Source organism: Primulina tabacum, chromosome 2, assembly GCF_025594145.1.
Source record: "Primulina tabacum isolate GXHZ01 chromosome 2, ASM2559414v2, whole genome shotgun sequence".
Classification (NCBI taxonomy): domain Eukaryota; kingdom Viridiplantae; phylum Streptophyta; class Magnoliopsida; order Lamiales; family Gesneriaceae; genus Primulina; species Primulina tabacum.
The window spans coordinates 16,218,870-16,232,241 of record NC_134551.1 but is presented as its reverse complement, the minus strand read 5'-3'; positions in this window follow the sequence as shown (position 1 = coordinate 16,232,241).

Here is a 13,372-nt window from a genome sequence, read left to right as displayed (position 1 = left end):
GTCTGGAGGTTGGGTCCTAAGGGTTGTGGTTAGGTCCTAGGCAGTGTCCTAGAAGGGCGAGGGCTCACGCTATGTGGTTGGGGAAGAGTCCTCGCGTGAAGGGACTCTTCCCGCGTAGGATCAAGGGTGGCAGAGAGTTTCAGAGGGTGGCTCAGTTTGGGGCTGGGCTAGGTGGTCCATCGGGTTCCTAGGGGCTGGAGCGGCTGGGCTCGCTGCTGGCTCGAGCAAACGCTAGTTGTGTTCTGGCTTCAGGTGGTTCGCACGCGGGTTCCAGGACTTGGACTGGACTGGGTAGGGTCTGAGCGTGGTCCAGGTTCGATTAAGGTCATGATGGTTTGGTAATGACCTGGGTAGAAGCCTCCATGCAAAGTTGACAGCAACACCGTGAGAAGAGCACCGCGCGCAACTTTGCATCTCCTGGCAGCAAGATTGCAGCGCGTCGTGCTTGTTTTCAAGGGCTTGGGCTGGGCTTGGTTGGGTCTGGGCATGGGCCAGAGTTGGTTAGGGGCAGGCGGGATCGGTGGTGGCTCGGTTAGAGGTGTCCTAGTTGGCTGGGATTCTTGGTTAAGTGGTTAGAGTCATGCACATAATTTGGTCTCGGTTCCAAGAGGGTTTGAGCGAGCTAGGGCTAGGTTACGTGGTCTGGGATTGGTTAGGAGGGTTTCTAGGTGGGTTGGCTTGGGTTTGGCTCAAGGTGGCTCGGGCGTGGTTCGAGTATTTTAGGAGATGGCTCGGTGTGTTCCTCGAAGGGTCAAAAACAAAAATTTAAAAGATAAAATTGGAACCATGGGTCCACTGGTGCAGTTCATGGCTCACAAGGGTTGAATATATAATATAAATGTTATGTTTAAAATTTGGGATCAAAATAATGAGTTTTGGATTTATCCGGGATTTAATCGCCTCACGAAACGTTAATTAATGAATTAATTGAAAGCCTAATTTTAAGTTTTATAAATTATGGAAAATTATATTTAAGTTTAAATAATTATTTAGAATAAGTCAATGTCATCAAATGTGAGAAAAAGATAAAATCGAGAATTTTTACGTCTAGGGGCAAAACGACAATTTTACAATTAAAAAAATACGTAAAAGCTTGACAGAGTTCCGAAGGATCATAACGCATGTTAAATGATATTATGTGATTCAAAATGATGATTTTGATGATGATATGTTATTTTATGATTTTTAATAAATATGTGCAATATATACTGTTTAAAATGCTATTTTTGGAAAGATATGCTACTTTATGATTATAAAAGAAAAGGAAAAAATTTTGAGGGATGTGAATTGACTGTGACATATGATATAGGATTTTCGGGGGATCCTTTATGTTGAGGACGATGAACTTACAATTTTATGTGGATGTCGTGAGGGGAAAAGGGCCCAGAGAGAGCCCATTTACGGGAAAAGGCCCCAGAGGGAATCCATCTCTGGGAGAAGGCCTCCGAAGGAACCCCGACGATTGTATTTTCATGGTGGAGCCTAGTGCACACCCCCATGAGCCATGTGGAGCTGAAGATTGATCAGTCGACCGTCGGATAAAAGCTATTCACTTTCAAGGATCAAACTTCACCCAAAATGATATTTGATTCAAAGCTTATGATTAAAATGATTTTATGATATAGGATTCATGATGATAATTAAAGATATTTTTAAATTGATTTATTTATGCTCAAAGCTTATTTTAAATGATTTTAAAAAGATTTATTTATTCTTAAAGTTATTTTAAAATGATTCTACGATTTATGATTTATTTATGCTTAAATGATTTTAAATGGTTTAATTATGCCCAAAAGCTATTTTAAATAAAAATATGATTTTAATGCATGTGGTTTTATATGTATTATTTGCTATCCATGTTTAGAACGTGCTGAGTCTTTAGACTCACTAGGTTTGTATGATGCAGGATTTGATGAGTTATGGGAGGCGCTGATGATTGAATGGATCGAGTGCAGCAGTACACATCCGAGGGTATTTATGTTTCCGCACTAGCTAGATAGATAAATGATTTAAAGATTATGCTAATGATTTTTATTGGAGATATTGTATGCTTTATTTTTATTGTTAGTTGATCTTTTAAATGTCAATTTAGGAATTTTTTGTTAGTTGATGATTTAGAATTTATTTTATGCACTTGAAATTTCATATGTTAATTTATTATGATTGTTAGAAATTTTAAGTTATTTTAATTAATTAGAATTTTGGAGTTTATGATTTATGATTATAAAAAAAATCGAGGTCGCTTCACGGAGAGACCCCTCTCATGTGGTACACAGACGGGAGGAGAACAGGAGAGAGAGGAGGAGGTAGGGGAAGATAAAACAAGGATGGAAGAAAGAGAATCTAGCGCCGGGTTCAAGTCCCTGACTGTGGCGGAGGAATTGCCAGAATTAAGGCAAAAGATGAGAGTGTTGGAGGGGCAGGTGGAAGGCCGGAGTCATTCTCGAGTAATCATCAAAGGATGCCCATTTGCTGAAGCTATTGTCCGGGAACTTTTAATCTGCCAAAGTCAAAGATTATGATTGCAATGCAGACCCCGAAGAACATTTGGCTAGGTTCGAGAATATGACCATGTTGCACTGTTATGCTGACAGAATCAAGTGCAAGGTATTTTTATCACTCTGGTTGATTCGGCTCAGAGGTGATTTGAGGGATTGGCCCCTCAGAGTATCCATCTTTTGAGGATTTTCAGAAGGTGTTTCTACACCATTTTAGTAGCAGCAAGAAGTACAAAAATAATCATTTAGTCCTTTCGTCGAAAATCGAATACCGTTAAAAATTACGACTCGTTGTATAAAATCACCTAAAAAACCTCATTCTCGAAAATATCATAAATCATAAAAATTATTTTAAATAATCAAAAACAATATTTAATAAAAATATTTTCCTTTTTGAGCCATCGGTCTTCGTTCTTCGATCGCATCTCGAATAATATTTTTTAAAAAATACAATTTTTTGTTTTCTAACAATCAACCCTATTTTTAAACATGTAATCATGCATATCATACTTAATTCATGCCATCAAAATCCTTTAAATTTGTCATTTTTCATTTTTCCTAAATTTGCATGTAATTGGATTACGTTTTCGTATTTTGGATCTTACAATCCTTCCCTCCTTTAAATGAAATTTCGTTCTCGAAATTAAAACTTACCAAATAACTCCGAGTAGCGACTCCTCATGTCTCTCTCAGTTTCCCAAGTAGCCTTTTCCTTTGAGTCATTTAGCCATTTGACTTTGACCATAGGAATAACCTTGTTTTGTAGTCTTCTTTCTTGTCTTCCTAGGATTTGTATAGGTCTTTCCTCGTATGACATATTGAGAGTCAACTACAGGGGCTCATAATTTAGTACATGTGAAGGGTTCGACATGTAATTTCGCAGCATCGAGATGTGTAACACATTATGCATTCCGGCTAGCATCAGTGGTAACGCCACTCTAAAGGCTAGTGTCCCAATCCTCTCTAAAATCTCAAACGGCCCTATGAATCTCGGATTGATCTTACCTTTCTTTCCAAATCTAATAACACCCTTCAAAGGTGCTATTTTCACAAATTCGTGGTCACCTACGGCAAGCTCTAGCTCCCTTCGACGCTTATCAGCAAAGCTTTTCTGTCGGCTCTGTGCAGTCTTCATCCTATCTCGCATCTTGACTACTAATTCGGTGGTGTACTTGATCAAGTCCGGTCCAAACTCTTCTCTCTCACCACCCTCGTCCCACTGTATGGGTGATCTACACTTCCTCCCATAATGAGCCATACTTATTGATGATTGATAGCTATTATTGTAGGTAAACTCCACTAGAGGTAATTTAGGCTCCCAACTTCCTTGAAAATCGATCACACAAGCGCGGAAGTTGATCTCTAATATTGGAATCACCCTTTCAGATTGACCATCGGTTTGAGGATGGAATGTCGTACTGAATAACAACTTCGTCCCTATCGATGTATTCAGAATTTTCCAAAAAGACAACGTGAACTTCAGATCTCTATCAGAAACAATAAACACTGGAATCCCATGCAGTCAGACTATCTCTAGAATATATAACTCGGCATAATGTGTCATGGTGAATGTCATCTTAATAGGTAGAAAATGCGCTGAATTCGTAAGACGATCAACTATCACCCATATAGCATTAAACCCCTTGATAGTCCTCAACAATCCCAGAACAAAATCTATGGTGATATTTTTCCATTTCCACTCGGGTATAGGAAGTGGCTTAAGTTTCCCTGCTGGCCTCTGATGCTCTGCCTTAACTTGTTGAAATGTCAAACATTCGGATACAAATCGCAGAATATCTCGCTTCATGCCCGGTCACCAATATAATAACTGTAAATCCTTATACATCTTCGTACTTCCAGGATGAATGGAGTACGGAGTTTCATGAGCTTCCTTCATAATTATTTCCCTCAAAGAATCGCCACCAGGGACCCAAAGTCGATCTCGATATTGAACTACACTATCCACCTCAGAGTACAGTTTCGGGCCCTTAGCTTCATTTCTCAATCTCCTCTTTTGCAATTGCTCATCAGTAGACTATCCCTCGCAGATTCTATCCCTCAAAGTCGACTGTACTGTCATAGTGGCAAGATTAGGAGCCTCGTCCCTAGCTTATACTGCAAGCTCGTATCGTTGAATATCGGACTGCAATGGTCGTGAAATGATAATTGATTAATAACTGCTATCTTTCGACTCAATGAATCCTCCACTACATTAGTTTTTCCCGGATGGTAGCAAATATCGCAGTCGTAGTCCTTTATTAACTCTAATCATCTTCGTTTCCTCATATTCAGCTCCTTTTGGGTGAATAAGTATGTCAAAATTTTATGGTCGAGTGAAAATCTTGCACTTCTCCCCATATAAGTAATGTCTCCAAAACTTTAGTGCAAAAACTACTGCTGCGAGGTTGAGATAATACGTCGGGTAATTTTTCTCATGTACTTTCGACTGTCTAGACGCATATGCTATAACTCGGTCATTTTGCATCAGGACTATGCCCAAACCAAGTTTTGAAGTATCCATACACACAACATACTATCCTTGCCCCGATGGCATCGATAAACTGGTGCTGAAATCAAAGCTTGCTTCAACTTTTCAAAACCTTCTTGGCATTCAGGTCCCCATATAAACTTTGGATTATTTTTTGTCAAGGCGGTTAAGGATACCACAATAGAAGAGAATCCTTGTGTGAACTTTCGGTACTAGCCAGCTAGTCCCAAGAATCTACGGATCTCGGTTACGCTCTTAGCTACGGGCCATTTTTTCATTGCCTCCACTTTACTTGGATCAACCTCAACTCCATCTCTAGAAATGATGTGGCTTAAGAACGTCACTCTCTCGAGCCAAAACTCACACTTACTGAACTTTGCATATGACTTCGTATCTTGTTGTAATTGCAGTGTTGTCCTCAAATGCTGGCTATGCTCCTCTTTACTCCTCGAATATATCAAAATATCATCGATGAAGACTATAACAAATTACTCCAGATACGGCTGAAATACGCGATTCATGAGATCCATGAAGATCGCTGGTACATTGGTCAACCCAAATGGCATGACCATGAACTCATAATGCCCATATCGAGTCCTGAAAGCTGTCTTATGAACATCCGCCTGCCTAACTGAAATGTCATCTACTAAATTTTATTTTTTATATATATAAAACAAAAACTCGAAAATTGCTATTTAAAATAACTTAGCATTTCCATAAATCATAATAACTTAACATTTGAAATCTCAAGTGCATAAAATTTCTAAATCATCAACTAACCAAAAATCCTACGTCGACCTTTAAAAATATCAACTAACATCAACATAAAAGCATGAAAATGTCTCTAATAAATTCCTTAACAAAAATCCTTTAAAATTTTTATCTATCAAGCTAATGCGGAAAATAAATGTCCATCAGGAGTGTACTGGCGGACTCGATTCACTCAAACATCAGCGCCTACCTCAATATCATCAACTCCTGCAACATCCAAACATAGTGAGTCTAATAACTCTGCACATTTTAAACATGAGTAGCAAATAATACATATACAATCACATGCATTAAAAATCATATTTTTATTTAAAATATCTTTTAAGCATAAATAAATCGTAAAATCATATAATCGTAAAACTTTGTATCATTTATCATTTTGGGTGACGTTTGATCCTCGAAAGTGACTAGACTTTTATCTTCTGGTTGACTAATCAGTTTTTAGCTCCACATACGCATGGGGACGGGGCACTAAGCACCGCCATAGAAATACGATCGTCGGGCACTCTCTGGGCTTTTTCCCGTAAATGGACTCCCTCCGGGCATTCTCTCTCACGACATTCCCATAAAATTTTAAGTGCACCGTTCTTTCTTAAAATGGATCCCCCACATATCCTCAATCATTTGTCAAAGTCAATTCATATCCCTCAAAATATTTTTTCTTTTCTTTATAAATCATAAAATATCACGACTTTCAAAAATAGCATTTTAACAGTAAAAATTTCACAGTTTTACCATAAATCAGAAAATATCATATTTTCATTAAATTCATCATATTATATCATTTAACATGCGTTGTGACCATTCGGGACTGTAAAATCTTTTAATTTAAAATGTGGAAATATTTTTTTTAAAAGCTCATGTTTTCGTAAATATCATCTAAATATTTTGCATACATGCAACCCTAATGAAAAATATACCTTATAAAAATAAGCGTAAATATTTAATAATTTAAAATAGTACAGTTTAAAATGGCCAAACTCGACCATAGAAAATGCGTAAACATAATGAGTAATATCCTAGAAATCAGCATCGTATCAAAACAAATGTATAAAAATGCTCATGTTCTCTCAAATATCAAAAATCATAATGTGCAGAATAAATGTGGTCCTCAGATCGTGCACGCACATCCAATCCTGCTTACTCAGAGTTCGTCACCTCCAGTCCCCTCGTAAACATGCTCACCTGCATCACACACGTCTAGTGCGTCTAAAGACTCAACAGACCTGTACCGAAAATAACAAGTACATATACATAGCACCCAGCAGTGAAAATATATTGTACTCAACATACTTTTCACGAACTTAAAAAGCATAAATGTTAACGAGTCATAAGAAATAATTACATGTCAAAACAGCTCATCGTATCATTATATACTTATACATCATTTCTTTTAATAAATTCAGTTAATTAATTGTGACTTTCGTATCATCATTCATCATAATAAGATGGATCCATCTACATAAAACCGTGGTACCCAACGTCTGTCGGACATCAGTGACAGTATTACCCATCCACTGTGACTAGGCCTGATCATCAGCATTTATTTATACATCTTAAGCATTTACATATACATCGATAGTAAAAACTAATTACCATCATTCAAAACCTCATCATTTCCTTCACTTATCAAAATCATGCACATGCGTAAATTTTTGTTAAATCAAGCATGCAACGCATTTTAATAATTTCATAAAAATCTTGATCATAATTTCATAAAAGTCATGATCATGATTTATAAACATTTAAAAGCATGATATATTTGTGCTCATGGGGCTTCCAGGATTCAAATCTCACCCCTGGCGCAAAAAGACCATTTTGCTCCTGGAAACCAAAATGATCGTTTTACCCCTGGACCTCTAAATTTTGACCTGAAACTTACCAAACTCCTTAAAACATCCCACAACATATTCAAAAGTGTTTCTTATATGTAAAATCGAGCTCGTTTCAAAACTTAACTGATTCGTTTTAAAACTTGGACCGGAATCCCGGTTTTAACCCGAATTTAACCTAAACTTAACCAAATTTCTTCCAATTTGAAATATGACACAAACTTATAGCCCAGCACCTAATCCAGCAGTTTCAGACCCCTTAAGACTTCCGAATCGCGCCTGGGAGCTTCTGGAAAATTCCAGCACATTAACACTTACAAACAACCCTAGCACGCTGAAATACTAACCTTCGACTCTAGCCTACTCTATGCTGGTCCGACCTCAAATCAGTGTACCTTAAGACCAAGACCGAGCCAAGGGACTCACTCCTAGACCATGAAACCCACGGCTACTGCCTAAACTTTCAGCAGTACGTGCATCACCCGAGAACAAACCACAAACCCAACCCTACCCGACTCTAGCACCTCGGTCAGCCCCTAGATCGTAACCAGCCGAGGTTGAGGAATTTTGGACCACGTATCATAGCCCTTAGGGTCTGCACCGTGGCTTGGTTTAACTCCCCTACAGCCGGTCTAAAAGCGGATCGGTTACGGTGCCCGGATACGCAACGGAAGTTTCTAAACAAAATATTTTACAAGAAAACCGAGAACCCCAACTTATTGTGTGTAGCAAATACCATAAAACACAAAAATGTCATACATGGAGTGTTTTAGAAATCTTCCTATCAATCACAAAGGAATGATAATTGCCTCTAACAAAGTTGTAAACAACTTGGCTCTTGAAAGGTAGACAAATCTACAAGCCTCCTTTGAGCACTCCTTGCTCAAAAGCAAGCTCACCACCAACTAGAAAAAGATCCCTTCTAATTTTGCACTATAAAAATTAGAGGATTTTTCTTTTGAGAAGTGTAAGCTGAAGGATTGAGTGTGCTAGTGCTTTCGAAGGCATTTCGAACACTTTATTCTCCAATGAGCTGCAATAGCTCGTGTTCTAAGAATATTAATACTGATGAATTAAATCACGTTTGGTTAAAACCAAGCGGAAGAAACTTGAAGTAATCCTTCGTGAAGAAAACTGTTATATTAGAAAACGTTTTAACTTATGTAAACTGAATAACCGAAAAAGGGTAGATTAGTTTTTGCATTTATCAGTTCAGTTATGGTAACAACTGAACTGATGGATTCTCTAACTGATCCAAACAGTTTGAAAACAATAGTTAATCAGTTAAATACACAAGATATGTTTATGGATATTCGGAGACTTCAACTGCTCCTACATCACCCCTTCTACCGCCTCGGTAGGATCCACTAGAAGAATTTGACTTATACAAACACATTTTATAAACCCACTCAGCTACGAATTACACTACAGCCTAAAATGAACTCCTAGCTACGAATGAAGGCAGCACCTTCCAGCCAACACTTCTTTAACGTCTATGTGTCAAAGACTACATCCACAAGTTTAACGTCTTTGTGCAAGAATGTATTTGAGGGGTTGAGAGTGTTTGTATGTGAGAACTGAACAAGGATGTTCTCACACACTGAGGGAAATAAACTTCTAATCTAAGCTAATATGACTGTGAAGAGTTCCCTCTGGGCTGATTGCTTCTGAAAGCCGATGTGCAATTTGCGTGCCCTTTCTTTTTTCTCGTATATGCGTAGAAGCTTCTTTTTGCTCACTCTTTTTCTTGAGTCTTCACTGATCTTCTTTTTATATAGGCGGGAAAACTGAACGTACAGTGAGACTCATTTATTGTTTCCGTTGCATCTTGAATTCGTTTCTTGGACTTTGTGTCTCGACTTTTTGACTGCCCTTCTGAAACGTTTTGTCTTTAATGCTCTGATGCAACGTCCATTATTGTCCTTTGACTAGACAATGGCTTTGTACCTTCATGCATAGCTGGAATCCACTGAAAGAGTTTGTCTTCATCTCCAACTGAAACATTCTGACTGATGCTTTGAACTTGTTAGCTGAACTGATCTTCAGTTGGGCTGGTGAAATCGGTTGGCTCGTCAGTGGAACTGATTTCACTCTCGTTCATTTGGACTGATCAGCTGGGCTTTTTCATCAGTTGAACACTTCTTCGGCTGGCGAGGCTTCTGCGGTTCTCCTGCTGAACCACCTATCAACTATACAATCAGCTGGACTGCTCAATTGACGTAATCAGTTAGACTAATTCAGTTTGTGATCAGTTAGGTCTTCAGCTTGCGATGTAGACAGCTCGTGAGTGATCCTAGCTTCTGCATAATAAGGTAGATTATTATTAATACAAATTAACAAGTTTTGTTATCATCAAAATTAAGATTGCGATCTTGAAAAGTTCCAACAATCTCCCCCTTTTTGATGATTACAAAAACTTGAGCAGTTAAGCGTAATATATTCAGTTCAAGGGTTAGTATATTCAAACATCGTTAAAAAGCTCCCCCATTATAACTGAATTGAAAGAAGTTTTGAAACAAACAAAAACTCCCTCTCAAAAACTGAATTGAAAACCTTTTAAGAGAGATAATCAAAATTAAGAAAATACTTTTCAGTTGATGAAAATGAAAGAATTTTTCTCAACAACTGAATTTTAAAACTGATTGAAAATAATTTCAGTTTGAGAGAAAAATGAAAAACTCCCCCTCAGAAACTGAATAAAAACCCGTATCTGAAAGATATTTATACAATCATTCATTCAGAGATTATAATCATTCAAGCAACATAGACAAGAGATCTGGAAATATCCATTCAGTCAAAATGAAACACAGCTGAACAAATATGATGTTTACTTAAATAAATTTCCTTGTATTTGCATCTGAGTACATACATCAGTTGAACAAGAAAAATTACTACAACAGTAGCATATTTTAAACAACATCAGATATCAGTTGGTTTATGCTACAGAACTGGATATACCATCAACTGGTTGCTTGACTACTTTAAATGTTGCATCGGTTGTGAGTTCAATTTGCTAGAGAAACGAGTTAAACTGCTTGAACTTGGCTTCTTCGCAGACTAACTGGTCGAGCAGACTCTGACTAGGCTCAACTCGAATACAGCTGGTGATTTAATAAACCAACATCCCAGCATGGATGAGTTTCGTCTGAAGAACAGCTGACCTGGTAGGTTTGCAACTGAAAACTTGTTCAACGAGCAATTTAGCTGTTCATCTTTGCAGATGATTCTCAGTCCACTGCAGGCTGATTAAAACCCCGAAGTAAAGAATATAGAGAAGTGGCTACAACGTTAGTTGCAGAACCAATCATCTCAACTCTTTATGAAAGAGCGACATATAAATATTTTCAAATAGTTTTGAAGCGACATATAAATATTTTCAAATAGTTTTGAAAATAGTATGAAATACTTTTAAATAGCTTTTAATACTATTTTAAAGTAGAGAATTTTAAAACACAGTTTTCTTCAAATGTTCTTCTTAGAACAACCTGCTCTGATACCAATTGAAGGATCGAGTGTGCTAGTGCCTTCGAAGGCATTTCAAACACTATATTCTCCAATGAGCTGCAATAGCTCGTGTTCTAAGAATATTAACACCGATGAATTAAATCGAGTTTGGTTAAAACCAAGCGGAAGAAAATCAAAGTAATCCTTCGTGAAGAAAACTGTTACATTAGAAAACGTTTTAACTTATGTAAACTAAATAACCGAAAAATGGTATTAGTTTTTACATTCATCAGTTCAGTTATGGTAACAACTGAACTGACGGATACTCTAACTGATCCAAACAGTTTAAAAACAATAGTTAATCAGTTAAATACACAATATATGTTTATGGATGTTCGGAGACTTTAACTTGTCCTACGTCACCCCTTCTACCGCCTCGGGTAGGATCCACTAGAAGACTTTGATTTATACAAGCACTTTGTACAAACCTACTCAAATAGGACTTACACTACTGCCTAAACTAAACTCCTAGCTACGATTGAAGGCAGAAACTTCCAACCAACACTTCTTTAACGTCTATGTGTCAAAGACGACATACACTAGTTTAACTTCTTTGTACAAGACTGTATTTGAGTGGTTGAGAGTGTTTGTGTGTGAGAAATGAACAAGGATGTTCTCACACATTGAGGTAAATGAGCTTCTAATCTAAGCTGATATGATTGTGAAGAGTTCCCTCTGGGCTGATTGCTTCTGAAAGCTGATGTACAATTTGCGTGCCCTTTCTTTTTTCTCGTATATGCGTAGAAGCTTCTTTTTGCTCACTCTTTTTCTTGAGTCTTCATTGAACTTCTCTTTATATAGGCGGGAAAACTGAACATACAATGAGACTCATTTATTGTATTTGTTGCATCTTGAATTCGTTTCTTGGACTTTGTGTCTCGACTTTTTGACTGCCCTTCTGAAACGTTTTGTCTTTAATGCTCTGATGCAACGTCCATTATTGTCCTTTGACTAGACAATGGCTTTGTACCTTCATGCATAGCTGGAATCCACTGAAAGAGTTTGTCTTCATCTCCAACTGAAACATTCTGACTGATTCTTTGAACTGGTCAGCTGAACTGATCTTCAGTTGGGCTGATGAAATCAATTGGCTCATCAGTTGAACTGATTTCACTCTCGTTCAGTTGGACAGATCAGTTGGGTTTCTTCATCAGTTGAACACTCCTTTGGCTGGCCAGGCTTCTGAGGTTCTCCTGCTGAACCACCTATCAACTGCACAATTAGCTGGACTGCTCAATTGACTTAATCAGTTAGACTGATTCAGTTTGTGATCAGTTAGGTCTTCAGCTTGCGATGTAAACAGCTCGTGAGTGAACCTAGCTTCTGCATACTAAGGTAGATTATTAGTAACACAAATTAACAAGTTTTGTTATCATTAAGATTGCGAACATGAAAAGTTCCAACATATGCTTTCATCAACTATTGAAGAAGCAAAAATTGAAGGGAAAATCAATGGGAATTTCGGCCATGTGCTTGAAAAGAGAAGGGGTGATAAATTTTCTTGGTTGTGTATTCCAAATGCATGCTAGCCTTTAATTTGAAAAATTTGACTCCCAACCTTTCATCTCCCAAGCATGAAATTTATTTGGGCTTGTAACAATTACAAATCACATGGACTTTTACTTAAATATCTCAAACACATTTGAGACCAATTAAACTTTGCTTGAATTTACTCAAGCCTACTAATAATAATTATTTTCAATTGGGCTCTACAAGACCCAATGTTATTTAATTAATTCAACACTTGAATTAATTTAATTATTTGGACCCTACTAGGTCCACTAGTGTTTAATTAATTCAACACTTGAATTATTTTAATTTAGTCCATAATAATGTTTATGAAAATCACAATTTTCAAATACATTACTTATTTGGCCAACTTTTAATTTGGGAACACTTCCAAAAATTAAAAGTTACATTCCTCATATAGAATTCATACTTCTAAGTTTTCCTTGTGCTTATAAACTCCTTTATAAGCCATTCAACACATTGAACTAATATCCTTCTCAACGGGATCTAGAAAGCTAGTACTTGTGTGGCCCTTAATGATTCATTGATACAACTAGCAGTGGATTCACATCTCAATGTTATTCTGGACTAAACATCTCCTTATATAAGCATAACACAGTTGCTCCATTCTCACTTATCAACTCTTTGATAATAAGAACGTCAGAACTCAAGTCTGTTAGTCCCAACCAATCATGTTAAATGTCTAGCAGCATCGCTTACATGAATCCCTAGGTATCAAATGATAGTGCCTACAAGAATCATTCCATTAG